This window comes from Electrophorus electricus, chromosome 5, assembly GCF_041902795.1.
Source record: "Electrophorus electricus isolate QZ-2024a chromosome 5, ASM4190279v1, whole genome shotgun sequence".
Taxonomy (NCBI): Eukaryota; Metazoa; Chordata; class Actinopteri; order Gymnotiformes; family Gymnotidae; genus Electrophorus; species Electrophorus electricus.
Genome location: NC_137501.1, coordinates 20,954,055 through 20,968,904, shown reverse-complemented (window position 1 = coordinate 20,968,904; position 14,850 = coordinate 20,954,055). Strand labels below are relative to the sequence as shown.

Below are 14,850 nucleotides of genomic sequence, written 5' to 3'. Positions count from 1 at the left end.
CACATAGGAGAAACTCACACTTCTCCAGCTTGCAAAACAGATGATTGCACAGGACAGTACTGAGGACTGCACATATGTCATGCAAATATCAATTAAACAAAGGAGAGTAGATCAGGATGTTGTCAATCTAAGCAGTAATGGATCTACTCAGAAACTCGATAAATACCTCAATGATGTATGCCTGAAAGACTGACAATGCTGTGGTTAGGCCAGGTGGAAGAAGCAGATAATCATAGTGTCCAGAGGAAATGCTAAAGGCTGTCTTCCATTCATCACCCTCCTAATTAGGCACACAACATGTTTGTGAAGTACTGCACTCTCCTTAGCTGCTTGAGAGCAGCTGGTATAAGCAGCAACAGGTATGAATATTTAACTAGCAAAGCATTTAGAGACATTTTGAATTGATGCATGGCCTCAGCCCACCATCTTTCTTCTTAATGAAGAAGACACTATCTGAGGCAGGTGAGGTGAAGGGGTGGATGTAACCCTGTGCCAGAGCCTTCTTGATGTATTGCTCCAAGACCACCCTGTGGTTGATGCCACAGTCAAAGCTACAGTGGGGAGGAAGCTGCACAGCCTTGATTAGACTGAAGACCTCAGCAAGGTCCTGGTATGGTGCAGGGATGGAGATAGAGTTATTGGCTTCTTGGCTCTCCACAGAGGTGGACAGGAGGGGCATAGCCCATGTGACGAGGCAGTGAATGGAACAGTGGGGAACCCACTCAGTAATGTGATATGAGTGAATCATGTGTGTGTAGGAGAGACTTAGTGTAATGCGCTGAGAGAGCCTGGCCACAAATCCTTGATTTCCTTAATGAACTCAGGGTAGTCACCAGCAGTGGAAACAAGCAGGACACTAGTGCTATCCCCAAAGTCTTGGTCCTCCCCATGAGTCTGGAGATGACAAATGTGACTTTGCCATGGTTAGGTAGATGTAGCTGGTAGGTGAAATACAGCTCACACTGGAAAACAATACTCTCACAGCCATCTCAACAGTAGACCTCTGGCATGGCAATGTGCACCCAATCAGTGGGTGTAGGGCCAACCAACCTGTATCGGGACCCATGGAGAGGCTTGGCACACAGCAAGTGAGGTTCTCCATCATGGACTGAAGCTCACAAATCTCCTGCCTCTGCTGTCCCAAAACCATGGGCTGGACAGTCTGCAGGTCAGCCCAATCTGTGCTGCTTGCCTCACTCCCTGGAAGCTGCGCAGGCAGTGAAATCTGAGAGAATCTTTATTCTCCATACTCGACTCAAATGAACTCAAAACATGCTGACGAGGCATAGCGAAGCTACCGATGTGTAGAACAATGCAGGATCGAAAGGTTCTTACTTCTTAAGAGTAGGACCCAGGCACAGGACAAATAGCAATGCACAGCACCAATGGCAGGTATCTGTAGGCTTAAATAACTAGTTGAACAAAAGAGGAGCAAACAAGGAACAGGTGTGTGCCATAATCAACACATAGATGATAGGGACCGTGGCAGGTGTTGTGTGTGTGTGGGGGGGCCAGTGGAGTGACTGGCACACTGTGGCAAATATGTTACCTTTATCAGTAAGCTGTTTGCTGTTTGCAATGTACAATAAATGTATGAGTTACATGTCAAATAACTCAATAAATCATCATTTATGACATGATTTTTGCAATGATGATTGTGTAAAGCATTTTATTTGCAAAAGGTCAGTCTGATGTAAATGTAAACATTTGAAAAATATGCATAAAATTAAATATGTATTTATTTGTACCCACTAGGGGTAGTATGCGGCTGTAACGTGACAAGGAAGGCCAGACGCTCACAGATGTAGGTAGATAGGTTTATTATGTTCCAACTTCGTAATGGGTGAATAAGCCATGGTCGAAACCAGGAAAGCCAATATAGGGGTAATCCAAATCATGTAGTGGTAATCCAATCCACTTCTGTTTTATTCTATAACAAATTATACTGTTGTAATTTAGATAATTTATTTAAGATGACAAAGATGTTGTTGATAATGGTAAAAAGATGCATTGTTTTTAGCTGTCGAATAATGCAAAGAAAACAAGTTCATATTAACTGTCTTGCTGGAAAAGCCAGTCCTCAGGGTTGGGGAAGACTGTCAGACAAAAAGGAAGCAACATTTCCTCCTAGACAACCTTGTATATGGCTCAATTAATTTGTTCTTCACAAAGACCAATCTTCCTGCTTCCAGTGGGAAGATCACTGGTCCTCCACCAAACATCACAGTAGATGAGAGACATTGTGGCTTGTAGACCTTGACAAGTCTCTGGTTAACCATTTGGCAGCCATGTGTTACACCAAGCTGTAAGATTGTATTCATCACATAAAATAACTTTACTCCCTTTTATGGTTATTGAAAAGTTCATGCTCACTCAGCTTAATAATTTCTTAAGATCAAATTGTTTCATTTATGAATTCCAATCAGCATTCTGGCCACACCACAGAGATTCCTTTGACCTAAACTCTGGACCTTACAGCTGCTTGTCACGGTATGGCCCCCTCCTCCTAGACTCCTCCTTATGTTCACGTGGTGTGTGTGTGTGTGTGTGTGTGTGTGTGTGTGTGTGTGTGTGTGTGTGTGTGTGTGTGTGTGTGTGTGTGTCTTCTTTGCCACACCCCGACCATGTGTCACACCTGTTCCTTGTTATCTACGTTGTTACCGTGTATGTATAAAGTCCTGTTTATTCATTAGTCTTTGTTGGTGTTCGACCCAATGTTTGCTGTGTATCAGCTGCTTCGTTGTGCATTAGACTGACTGTTACTTTCTGAGTGTTGTTTTTGCTTGTTTTTGAGCTAGTCAAGCATGAAATTCCATTTCCATCAGTACAGAAGGCCATTTAGCACAGGCAGAGTCATCAGAGATCAGCAATATAAGTATCAATATATGTCCAGAACAGTGAGGAGAGAAGGATTTATTATGAAATATGAGGGGAATAGTTTACATATAGTTGAGATAATCACATTTATATATGGATTAATAGTATTGTGCCACGATCAAGATGGCGCCGGTGAGGTCGGCTGCCGTCACGACTGCTCGGTCTGCACCTGGCACTTTTTTCGCTCTTTTCACTATCCTTTTCGCTCTTTTCGCTCTTCCCGCTACCCATGATTTCTCCGCAGCCCTTCTCTACACACCACGGCACGTATCTCGTACAGCAGAGATGCCCTTATTTCTCTTAATCTACATAGCACTCACCTCAAGCCGTCTGTAACCCCGGACCCAAGATGGCCGACGGAGATCCTGAGGGAAAACAAAAGACGCGGCACGAGGAAAAGGCCTCAAGGGAAGCGAGCCGGCGTCAGGAACAAGCTGAGGGCTCGGGCACACCGAGCTCCCTTACCCAGCATCCTGCTAGCCAACATCCAGTTTCTGGATAACAAGCTCGATGACCTCCGGGCCAGGATAAAGTTCCAGAGGGACATTCGGGACTGCAATCTCCTCTGCTTCACCGAGTCGTGGCTGAACCCAGCGGTACCAAACCACGCTATCCAGCCGGCCGAGTTCTTCTCGGTTCACCGCATGGACAGGACGGCAGGTTCAGGGAAGTCGAGAGGCGGCGGAGTGTGTGTGATGGTAAACAACAGCTGGTGTAACAATGCCAATGTTGTTACTCTCGCCTGCTCCTGCTCACCCAACCTGGAGCTGCTCGCCCTCAAGCTTCATCCTTTCTACCTTCCCCGGGAGTTCATTTCGGTCATTATCAACACCGTGTACATCTCACCTCAGGCTAACATGGACACTGCACTGTGTGAACTTCATGAGGCTCTCACACAGTTTTAGGCACAGCACCGGGACGCTGCACTTATTGTGGTTGGGGATTTCAACAGCGCTAACCTCAAGCGTGCGGTGCCCAACCTTTACCAGCACGTAACCTTCCCCACCAGGGGAAATAGGACACTAGACCACTGCTACACCCCATACAAGGACAGTTACAAGGCACTAGCTCATCCATCGTTTGGTAAGTCGGACCACGCCGCCATCTTCCTCCTACCAAAATATAAACAAAGGCTGAAACGGGAAGCTCCGGTTCAGAGGGAGGTCGCGCGCTGAACAGACCAATCGGTGGCCGCTCTGCAGGATGCTCTGGATGACACGGACTGGGACATGTTCCGGCGCAGCACTGATGATGTCAGCGAGTTTACAGAGGCAGTAGTGGGGTTTATTTGGAAACTGGTGGACGACACGATCCCAAGAATCACCATCAAGAAGTTTTCCAACCAGAAGCCCTGGGTGGACAGAACCATCCATGAGGCTCTGAACTCTCGCACTGCTGCCTACAATGCGGGGATCATCAGCGGGAACATGGACGAGTACAAGTCCGCAGCATACGGAGTGCGCAGGGCGGTGAGGGAGGCGAAGCGACGCTACGGGAAGAAACTAGAGACACAGTTCCAGCAGAGTGGCTCTAGATCCCTGTGGCAGGGACTACGGATGATCACGGACTACAGGAGTCCACCCTCCGGACTGATGAGTGCGGATGAGTCTCTGGTGAACGAGCTGAATACATTCTTTGCTCGCTTCGAGGCTACATCTAGCAGCGCTAATGCTAGCAGCACAAATGCTAACAGCGCTAGTGCTAACAGCGCCAATGCTAACGGCGCTAGTGCTAATGGCACTATCGGGGCAGTCGATGGCACATACGCGGGGCCCACCATAGAACAGCGCCCTCTCATCATCACGGAGAGTGACGTGAGGAGAGTGTTTAAAAGGGTGAATACCAGGAAGGCGATGGGACCAGACGGTATCTGCTGGAGGGTCCTCAAAGCCTGCGCAGATCAGCTAGCCCCGGTATTCACCGACATCTTTAATCTCTCCCTGACGCTCGGTATCGTCCCGTCCAGCTTCAAGCGGTCCACCATCGTCCCCGTCCCGAAGAAACCTCGACCCTCCGACCTCAATGACTACCGCCCTGTCGCCCTCACATCAGTCGTGATGAAGTGCTTTGAAAAGCTAGTCAGAGACTTCATCACATCTTCACTGCCAGCCTCCATGGACCCACTGCAATTTGCATACCGCCACAACCGCTCCACTGACGATGCAATTGCACATCTGCTCCACACTACACTGACTCACCTGGACGAAGGGAGGGGAAATTATGTTAAAATGCTATTTGTCGACTACAGTTCAGCATTTAACACTATCATCCCCTCCCTACTCACTACTAAGTTGGGAGATCTAGGACTGCATACATCCCTGTGCCACTGGATCTCCAACTTCCTAACAGACAGACCGCAATCAGTACGGGTGGGCAACTGCGCCTCATCCACCCTCACCCTCAGCACTGGAGCTCCTCAGGGTTGTGTCCTAAGCCCCCTGCTCTACTCACTGTACACCTACGACTGCACAGCCACTTCCAGCTCTAACATCATTGTCAAGTTTGCTGACGACACCGTTGTCGTGGGTCTGATCTTGGACAACGACGAGAGGACCTACCTGGAGGAGATTAAACACCTGGAAAACTGGTGCCAGGAAAATAATCTCCTCCTAAACGTCAGCAAGACAAAGGAGCTGATCGTGGATAGCAGCAAGAAGCAGGTGTGGCACTACCAACCTGTGAGGATCAGTGGAACCACGGTGGAGAGAGTAGATAGTTTCAGTTACCTTGGAGTTCACATCTCGCAGGATCTGTCCTGGTCCCGCCATACCAACCCCCTTGCAAAGAAGGCTCGTCAGCATCTTTACCACCTCAGATGCCTAAGGGACTTCAGACTGCCCTCCAAAGTACTGCGGAACTTCTACACCTGCACTATCGAGAGCATCCTCACGGGGAACATCACAGTCTGGTTTCGGAATAGCACCAAGCAGGACAGACAAGCACTCCAAAGGGTAGTGCGTTCAGCAGAGCGCATCACTCACACGGAACTTCCTGACCTGCAGACCATCTACTACAAGCGGTGCCAGAGCAAGGCCAGGAAAATTGTGAAGGACCCCACCCATCCCAACAATAGACTCTTCACTCTGTTGAGGTCAGGGAGGCGCTTCCGCTCCCTGAAGACCAAGACAGAGAGGCTGAAGAGGAGCTTCTTCCCACAGGCCATTCGGGCCCTGAATCAGGGAAACTGATAAACTGTGGGGACCACCACCACCATGTAACATGACTGTATATCTGTACATCTGTGTATATAGATTTATACTCAAGTACCCTGTTACACAACAACTGTAGATATGTTATTATATAAAATGGATCTGTACATTCTGTAGATTGTGTACATATATACCCAACCATATACATTGTACATTGTGTATATAATCATAATATACATATATTGTACATACTTTGTTAAAATATTTTTATACATACATAGAATATATATATTTACCTGCATATATATATTTTTCTCTATGCACCCCTGTTTCTCTTCCTCAGTTTGGACAGAGCACTCTCCACCATTTCACTGCGTATGACTATGTATGTGACGAATAAACGGAACTTGAACTTGAAGGTACAAGGTGCATAGTAATGTCTCTTGAGCTCTCCCTCTTCCTGCAGACAAACCTACTCATCCATTTATTCCAGGTGACACTGTTTTGGTCAAATCAATGAATATTCAGAAAGTTGGTGAAGCTGCGTATGGACCTCCAACAATCGCAATTACCCGAACCACTGTGCTAACGTCGGGATCAGCACAGTGGATACACACCAGTCGACTGAAGAAATCACCAGTAGCTGACGTGTCTGACAAGCCAAATGACCCTTAAGACATTCACATATAGTACAAAATTTGTTATATGATTTCATGCTGAGGGACTGCCCTTCGGCTGCACCACACACCAAGGAAGTCCTACTTGACGCTGTATGTTAATACACTTTAGCATTGGTATTATAAATTGATAGATATCCTATCTGCCTATTAACATCCTTGTGCAGACTCTGGTCCTTTCTCTCCTTGTTTTCCTAACAAGTGCATGCAAAACCTTACTATAGAAATAATGGGCCCCATTCGAGTGATAATATTGGCATTATTTTCAGTCTCAAAGTTCACAAGCAAACTTTAGTGGCAAAGTAACAATGTTTTCACTTGCACAGGGACATGAAACCTAAACCCTCAGAGTAAAGGTCTGCTGCTCTAGCATCTGAGGATTGCAGTTTGTATTATGTGAGATCCAGTCAGTTTGCATATAATGAATGTGTGTGTGTGTTTATAAACCTATGTGTGTCTGCGTGTGTGTTTGTTTACAATGGGAGACCATACCCATCGTCTTGAAACTCTGGAGCTATCATGTCAACCACACCTAACCCTTTTAGGTTTGCCTGAAGTGTTCTCCCTGTGTGTAAGAGACATTACATTAACAGCTCTTTCCATGTGTTAGTGACTCTAGCGTTCCCACTTTTCTTGAATGATCCCAGATGGTAAAAAAAGAGCTTTGACTCTTGCAAACTTCATCTTTTTTGTTGAACAAAAAGAAAGATGAATAACTCGCTTTATGGCCTGTTTCCTCACATGCATACCAAGGCCAGTATGCATCCAAATGTCATCTGTATAGTAGGAGTGCAGACTTTGAAAAATGTTGGTGTCATGAGGAAACTAAGGCTTTGTACCTGGTGGTCTAGTGGCTAGAATTTGGTGCTCTCACCGCCGTGGTCTGGGTTTGATTCCTGGTCAGGGAATGCTCTATGTTTTTCCTACCTTAAAATGAAAAATTGTTCGTGAAAACATCAACTTCCTTCGAGTCGGATTTGAACCAGCGGCCTAAGGATAACTGCTTTAACTTCTACAGTCCTCTGCTCTACCACCTGAGCTATCGAAGGTAACAGAGACGGTCTCCCAAAGGTCCAAACACCAGTTTGTTGGCAAGAAACACAGCCAGTTGTGAATGTTTAAATTGTAACGTTCATTTGACATATCTCTTCTGATGACATTTAGATGCATACTGGACTTTGTGTACATGAATGGAGAAAGGAAATAACTGGTCAGAATAACATGCAGTGCTTTTATAAAAAACTTTTTAAAGTGTTTCATGTAGAGAGAAAAACGAGTGGCTGAAATATCAGAAACATTAAAAGTGCAATGTGCACATATGGAAAGAAAATTGCTTTCATGTGGAACGCATTGAGATGTCAAACTGCCTGTGGAATATAAAACCTCTTGAAAGGATCGATTTTTCCTCACCTGCTGCGCTGGAGGTTTTATCATGGCTTCTAAGTGAAGAGGCTTTGTTCAGGGTGGAGTGAGTCTTTGATAACCAAGATTGCTGTTGTTTTGGCCCTCGATTAAGCAATGGCATTACACAATGTCAGGTCTTTCTCAGTCAAGTGCAAAGAATGAAGTAGAGGGCAAGGACTTGAACATGCACATGTCTTCGCCTGAATACAGACAATTTACCTGAAAAACGATTGCCTCAAAGGTTTGTTCCAAAATTGCTTCCCTAATGCATTAGCTAACAGTCAGCACAAGTGTGAATGTTGAAGATTCATTCAAGCATCAGTCTGTATTGTGTACAAAGGAAGCGAACAGAAATGTATGAGAAAGTACAACCTCCACTGACAAGCTTCTGTTGTTTAAATGTTAATGGATTATGTGACTAGAACAAGTCTGCTCCTTCTCTCAGCCTATATTGAAACTGCTGCCCGCACTACAAGTACACAAGGTGCAATGAACTTGCTATCAGAATGATCTCAGTAAGTCAAAAAGGATAGGCTCAGAAGTCTTGATTTTATAAAGTAAGCAGGATCTTAACATTTACTCCTTGCTAAGAGAACTAGCTAGCCTAACTTGGGATAACAGCCAACACACATTGTCACAGATGGGGGAAAGGATAGAAATGTGAAAGGTCAGTTTAGTTAGCAGGGTCCTGATTCTTGATTTGATCAAGAGGTATTCAATGCAAGTTCATAAGCACACTTTAGTGGCAAAGTAGCAATGTTTTCACTTGCACAGGGACGTGAACCCTACACCCTCAGAGTAAAAGTCTGCTTTTGTTCCAAAATTGCTTCCCTGATGCATTAGCTAACAGTCAGCACAAGTGTGAATGTTGAAGATTCATTCAAGCATCTCTAGGGCACAGTCTGTAGTGTGTACAAAAGGAAGCGAACAGAAAGATATGAGAAAGTACATCCTGTTTTCACTTGCACGTGAACCCTACACCCTCAGAGTAAAAGTCTGCTGCGCTACCATCCGAGTAATGCTGCACAGCACAAGCAGAGTATGGGAACTTCACCCAGATAGGGACTCAAACCCTCGCACATAGAGGCAACAATACTAACAACCCACTCCGCTGAAGGATACATAGGCTGTATGCTATCTTAAATATATTAATGATAGTAAATAAATTGTTGTCTGACTGATCTACTTTGATATTCTAAAACAGGATGAAGGCAAAATGAGGAAATAATTTTATTTGCAAAAGGCAAAACAAGGATAAAAAAAATATTCAGTGAAGAAAGCAGCAGGATTACCAACATCTCTAACTGGCATCAGACGGCCATCCATACAACTTGGGCATTTGTGGGGATTAAATTCAGTGGAGAAAAATAAGGGATGGGTGCAGGTGATAATTCAGAGTGGTTGGCACGGGCTAAGAGAATGAGTGCTGTGATTGGTGGGTGTGGTCTGAGCAATATCTGGCTGGGTGTATGATATTGCATAAATGATGGGTCAGTTAAAGGAGGCATTTTTTGAGAGTGCACAGACAACATGGTCAGAAAGGCTCCTGTTTGAGTTCTCACTGTTCATTTTATTACCTATTTAAGAAATTATGTAGCAAGCAGAGTGCCAGGAATAAATATTAGTAAAGGAGGAAATTAGTCAAATAACTGCAACACAAAGGCATAGTAGTCTTTATTTCTGCTGCTTTTCTCTGGGTAAAAACAGATTCATCTTTGGCTCATTATCATTTAAAGGAACAGACACTGAACAAGGCTATTTAGAAAAGGGTGGAGTGGTGCTTGATCCTTGTGGTATTTTAATCCAAGGATGTCACATACGTTTTATTTAGACCTCATGGAACTGTGTTAACTTGTTTTAAAGGGGGTATAGTAGGTGCCCTTTAACTTGCACCATTTTATTGTTTTGACAATATACAGCTTACATAGAATTGTTATTAGCATGAGCTTGTGGATGTTCATGAAATAAATCAGTTCACAGAAATAAATTTCATCCTGTGTGTTGGTGTCATGGTCTCTTACAATGTCTGCAATTTTATCGATATCTACCATCATTTGCTTTTGTTCCGCACCCCAGTACAGCTCTGCTAATGATACACAATCTGAGAAATCTCTAATCTGTAAAGCGCTCACTAAAATACGGAAGTATGGTTTACAAAATGTTGAAAGTTAATCTGTTGGCAGGTGTTCTAGCTGCTGCCTGCACTGTCTTGGTGCAGCAATGAGGAGTGATGTCAGCAGTACAGTGCTGGCACTATGCAAATTGTTGTGTGCCTGTAATCTGCCTGTCTGAGCAGTACATTCTTGTTAGTGTGGACCCTCTAGGAACAGTAGTAAGGTTTGGGGAGGGTTGTATCTGTATGTGTAGTGACAGATATAGGGGATGTGTGCAGTTTTCTTGCCATACTTATATCCGGCCAAAAATTGCAGTTTAAGTTTCTGTGCCACCTAAAACATCCTAATACATATGTTAAGATGTAATTTGTTGATATTTTGTGGATTTATTTTTAAATTTAATCCTCCTACAGTATGGAACTATCCACGGATTAGAGACTTTTTTTTACCAATAAAACACAGGTGGTGAGAATAGGGGACCATACATCATCTCCACTCACCCAGAATACAGGTTTGCTCGAGGGCTGGGTGCCCCTTTAGTTCTGCCTGAATTGTTCTCCCTGTGTGTACGAGACATTACATTAACAGCTCTTTCCATGTGTTAGTGACACTAGCATTCCCACTTTTCTTGAATGATCCCAGATGGTAAAAAAAGAGCTTTGACTCTTGCAAACTTCATCTTTTTTTTTTGAACAAAAAGAAAGATGAATAACTCGCTTTATGGCCTGTTTCCTCACATGCATACCAAAGCCAGTATGCATCCAAATGTCATCCGTATAGTAGGAGTGCAGACTTTGAAAAATGTTGGTGTCATGAGGAAACTAACGCTTTGTCCCTGGTGGTCTAGTGGCTAGGATTCGGCGCTCTCACCGCCGCGGCCCGGGTTCGATTCCCGGTCGGGGAATGATCTATGTTTTTCCTACCTTAAAATGGAAAATTACACGTGAAAACATCAACTTCCTTCGAGTCGGATTTGAACCAACGGCCTAAGGATAACTGCTTTAACTTCTACAGTCCTCCGCTCTACCACCTGAGCTATCGAAGGTAACACAGACGGTGTCCCAAAGGTCCAAACACCAGTTTGTTGGCAAGAAACACAGCCAGTTGTGAATGTTTAAATTGTAACGTTCATTTGACATATCTCTTCTGATGACATTTAGATGCATACTGGACTTTGTGTACATGAATGGAGAAAGGAAATAACTGGTCAGAATAACATGCAGTGCTTTTATAAAAAACTTTTTAAAGTGTTTCATGTAGAGAGAAAAACGAGTGGCTGAAATATCAGAAACATTAAAAGTGCAATGTGCACATATGGAAAGAAAATTGCTTTCATGTGGAACGCATTGAGATGTCAAACTGCCTGTGGAATATAAAACCTCTTGAAAGGATCGATTTTTCCTCACCTGCTGCGCTGGAGGTTTTATCATGGCTTCTAAGTGAAGAGGCTTTGTTCAGGGTGGAGTGAGTCTTTGATAACCAAGATTGCTGTTGTTTTGGCCCTCGATTAAGCAATGGCATTACACAATGTCAGGTCTTTCTCAGTCAAGTGCAAAGAATGAAGTAGAGGGCAAGGACTTGAACATGCACATGTCTTCGCCTGAATACAGACAATTTACCTGAAAAACGATTGCCTCAAAGGTTTGTTCCAAAATTGCTTCCCTAATGCATTAGCTAACAGTCAGCACAAGTGTGAATGTTGAAGATTCATTCAAGCATCAGTCTGTATTGTGTACAAAGGAAGCGAACAGAAATGTATGAGAAAGTACAACCTCCACTGACAAGCTTCTGTTGTTTAAATGTTAATGGATTATGTGACTAGAACAAGTCTGCTCCTTCTCTCAGCCTATATTGAAACTGCTGCCCGCACTACAAGTACACAAGGTGCAATGAACTTGCTATCAGAATGATCTCAGTAAGTCAAAAAGGATAGGCTCAGAAGTCTTGATTTTATAAAGTAAGCAGGATCTTAACATTTACTCCTTGCTAAGAGAACTAGCTAGCCTAACTTGGGATAACAGCCAACACACATTGTCACAGATGGGGGAAAGGATAGAAATGTGAAAGGTCAGTTTAGTTAGCAGGGTCCTGATTCTTGATTTGATCAAGAGGTATTCAATGCAAGTTCATAAGCACACTTTAGTGGCAAAGTAGCAATGTTTTCACTTGCACAGGGACGTGAACCCTACACCCTCAGAGTAAAAGTCTGCTTTTGTTCCAAAATTGCTTCCCTGATGCATTAGCTAACAGTCAGCACAAGTGTGAATGTTGAAGATTCATTCAAGCATCTCTAGGGCACAGTCTGTAGTGTGTACAAAAGGAAGCGAACAGAAAGATATGAGAAAGTACATCCTGTTTTCACTTGCACGTGAACCCTACACCCTCAGAGTAAAAGTCTGCTGCGCTACCATCCGAGTAATGCTGCACAGCACAAGCAGAGTATGGGAACTTCACCCAGATAGGGACTCAAACCCTCGCACATAGAGGCAACAATACTAACAACCCACTCCGCTGAAGGATACATAGGCTGTATGCTATCTTAAATATATTAATGATAGTAAATAAATTGTTGTCTGACTGATCTACTTTGATATTCTAAAACAGGATGAAGGCAAAATGAGGAAATAATTTTATTTGCAAAAGGCAAAACAAGGATAAAAAAAATATTCAGTGAAGAAAGCAGCAGGATTACCAACATCTCTAACTGGCATCAGACGGCCATCCATACAACTTGGGCATTTGTGGGGATTAAATTCAGTGGAGAAAAATAAGGGATGGGTGCAGGTGATAATTCAGAGTGGTTGGCACGGGCTAAGAGAATGAGTGCTGTGATTGGTGGGTGTGGTCTGAGCAATATCTGGCTGGGTGTATGATATTGCATAAATGATGGGTCAGTTAAAGGAGGCATTTTTTGAGAGTGCACAGACAACATGGTCAGAAAGGCTCCTGTTTGAGTTCTCACTGTTCATTTTATTACCTATTTAAGAAATTATGTAGCAAGCAGAGTGCCAGGAATAAATATTAGTAAAGGAGGAAATTAGTCAAATAACTGCAACACAAAGGCATAGTAGTCTTTATTTCTGCTGCTTTTCTCTGAGTAAAAACAGATTCATCTTTGGCTCATTATCATTTAAAGGAACAGACACTGAACAAGGCTATTTAGAAAAGGGTGGAGTGGTGCTTGATCCTTGTGGTATTTTAATCCAAGGATGTCACATACGTTTTATTTAGACCTCATGGAACTGTGTTAACTTGTTTTAAAGGGGGTATAGTAGGTGCCCTTTAACTTGCACCATTTTATTGTTTTGACAATATACAGCTTACATAGAATTGTTATTAGCATGAGCTTGTGGATGTTCATGAAATAAATCAGTTCACAGAAATAAATTTCATCCTGTGTGTTGGTGTCATGGTCTCTTACAATGTCTGCAATTTTATCGATATCTACCATCATTTGCTTTTGTTCCGCACCCCAGTACAGCTCTGCTAATGATACACAATCTGAGAAATCTCTAATCTGTAAAGCGCTCACTAAAATACGGAAGTATGGTTTACAAAATGTTGAAAGTTAATCTGTTGGCAGGTGTTCTAGCTGCTGCCTGCACTGTCTTGGTGCAGCAATGAGGAGTGATGTCAGCAGTACAGTGCTGGCACTATGCAAATTGTTGTGTGCCTGTAATCTGCCTGTCTGAGCAGTACATTCTTGTTAGTGTGGACCCTCTAGGAACAGTAGTAAGGTTTGGGGAGGGTTGTATCTGTATGTGTAGTGACAGATATAGGGGATGTGTGCAGTTTTCTTGCCATACTTATATCCGGCCAAAAATTGCAGTTTAAGTTTCTGTGCCACCTAAAACATCCTAATACATATGTTAAGATGTAATTTGTTGATATTTTGTGGATTTATTTTTAAATTTAATCCTCCTACAGTATGGAACTATCCACGGATTAGAGACTTTTTTTTACCAATAAAACACAGGTGGTGAGAATAGGGGACCATACATCATCTCCACTCACCCAGAATACAGGTTTGCTCGAGGGCTGGGTGCCCCTTTAGTTCTGCCTGAATTGTTCTCCCTGTGTGTACGAGACATTACATTAACAGCTCTTTCCATGTGTTAGTGACACTAGCATTCCCACTTTTCTTGAATGATCCCAAATGGTAAAAAAAGAGCTTTGACTCTTGCAAACTTCATCTTTTTTTTTGAACAAAAAGAAAGATGAATAACTCGCTTTATGGCCTGTTTCCTCACATGCATACCAAAGCCAGTATGCATCCAAATGTCATCCGTATAGTAGGAGTGCAGACTTTGAAAAATGTTGGTGTCATGAGGAAACTAACGCTTTGTCCCTGGTGGTCTAGTGGCTAGGATTCGGCGCTCTCACCGCCGCGGCCCGGGTTGGATTCCAGGTCGGGGAATGATCTATGTTTTTCCTACCTTAAAATGGAAAATTACACGTGAAAACATCAACTTCCTTCGAGTCGGGTTTGAACCAACGGCCTAAGGATAACTGCTTTAACTTCTACAGTCCTCCGCTCTACCACCTGAGCTATCGAAGGTAACACAGACGGTGTCCCAAAGGTCCAAACACCAGTTTGTTGGCAAGAAACACAGCCAGTTGTGAATGTTT

General features: G+C 43.5%; 4 non-coding genes across 4 annotated transcripts; 1 reads left to right on the top strand and 3 right to left on the bottom strand.

Annotated features, from left to right (window-relative positions):
- Positions 1-7,665: 7,665 nt before the first annotated feature.
- Positions 7,666-7,752, bottom strand: trnay-gua (transfer RNA tyrosine (anticodon GUA)). The gene is given in 2 exon segments: positions 7,666-7,701; positions 7,716-7,752. It is a non-coding gene; the product is annotated as a tRNA-Tyr (tRNA).
- Positions 7,753-11,053: 3,301 nt separating this feature from the next.
- trnae-cuc (transfer RNA glutamic acid (anticodon CUC)) lies at positions 11,054-11,125 on the top strand. The gene has a single exon. It is a non-coding gene; the product is annotated as a tRNA-Glu (tRNA).
- A 54-nt stretch (positions 11,126-11,179) lies between these two features.
- trnay-gua (transfer RNA tyrosine (anticodon GUA)) lies at positions 11,180-11,266 on the bottom strand. The gene is given in 2 exon segments: positions 11,180-11,215; positions 11,230-11,266. It is a non-coding gene; the product is annotated as a tRNA-Tyr (tRNA).
- A 3,426-nt stretch (positions 11,267-14,692) lies between these two features.
- trnay-gua (transfer RNA tyrosine (anticodon GUA)) lies at positions 14,693-14,779 on the bottom strand. Its single transcript is given in 2 exon segments — positions 14,693-14,728; positions 14,743-14,779. It is a non-coding gene; the product is annotated as a tRNA-Tyr (tRNA).
- Positions 14,780-14,850: the final 71 nt, after the last annotated feature.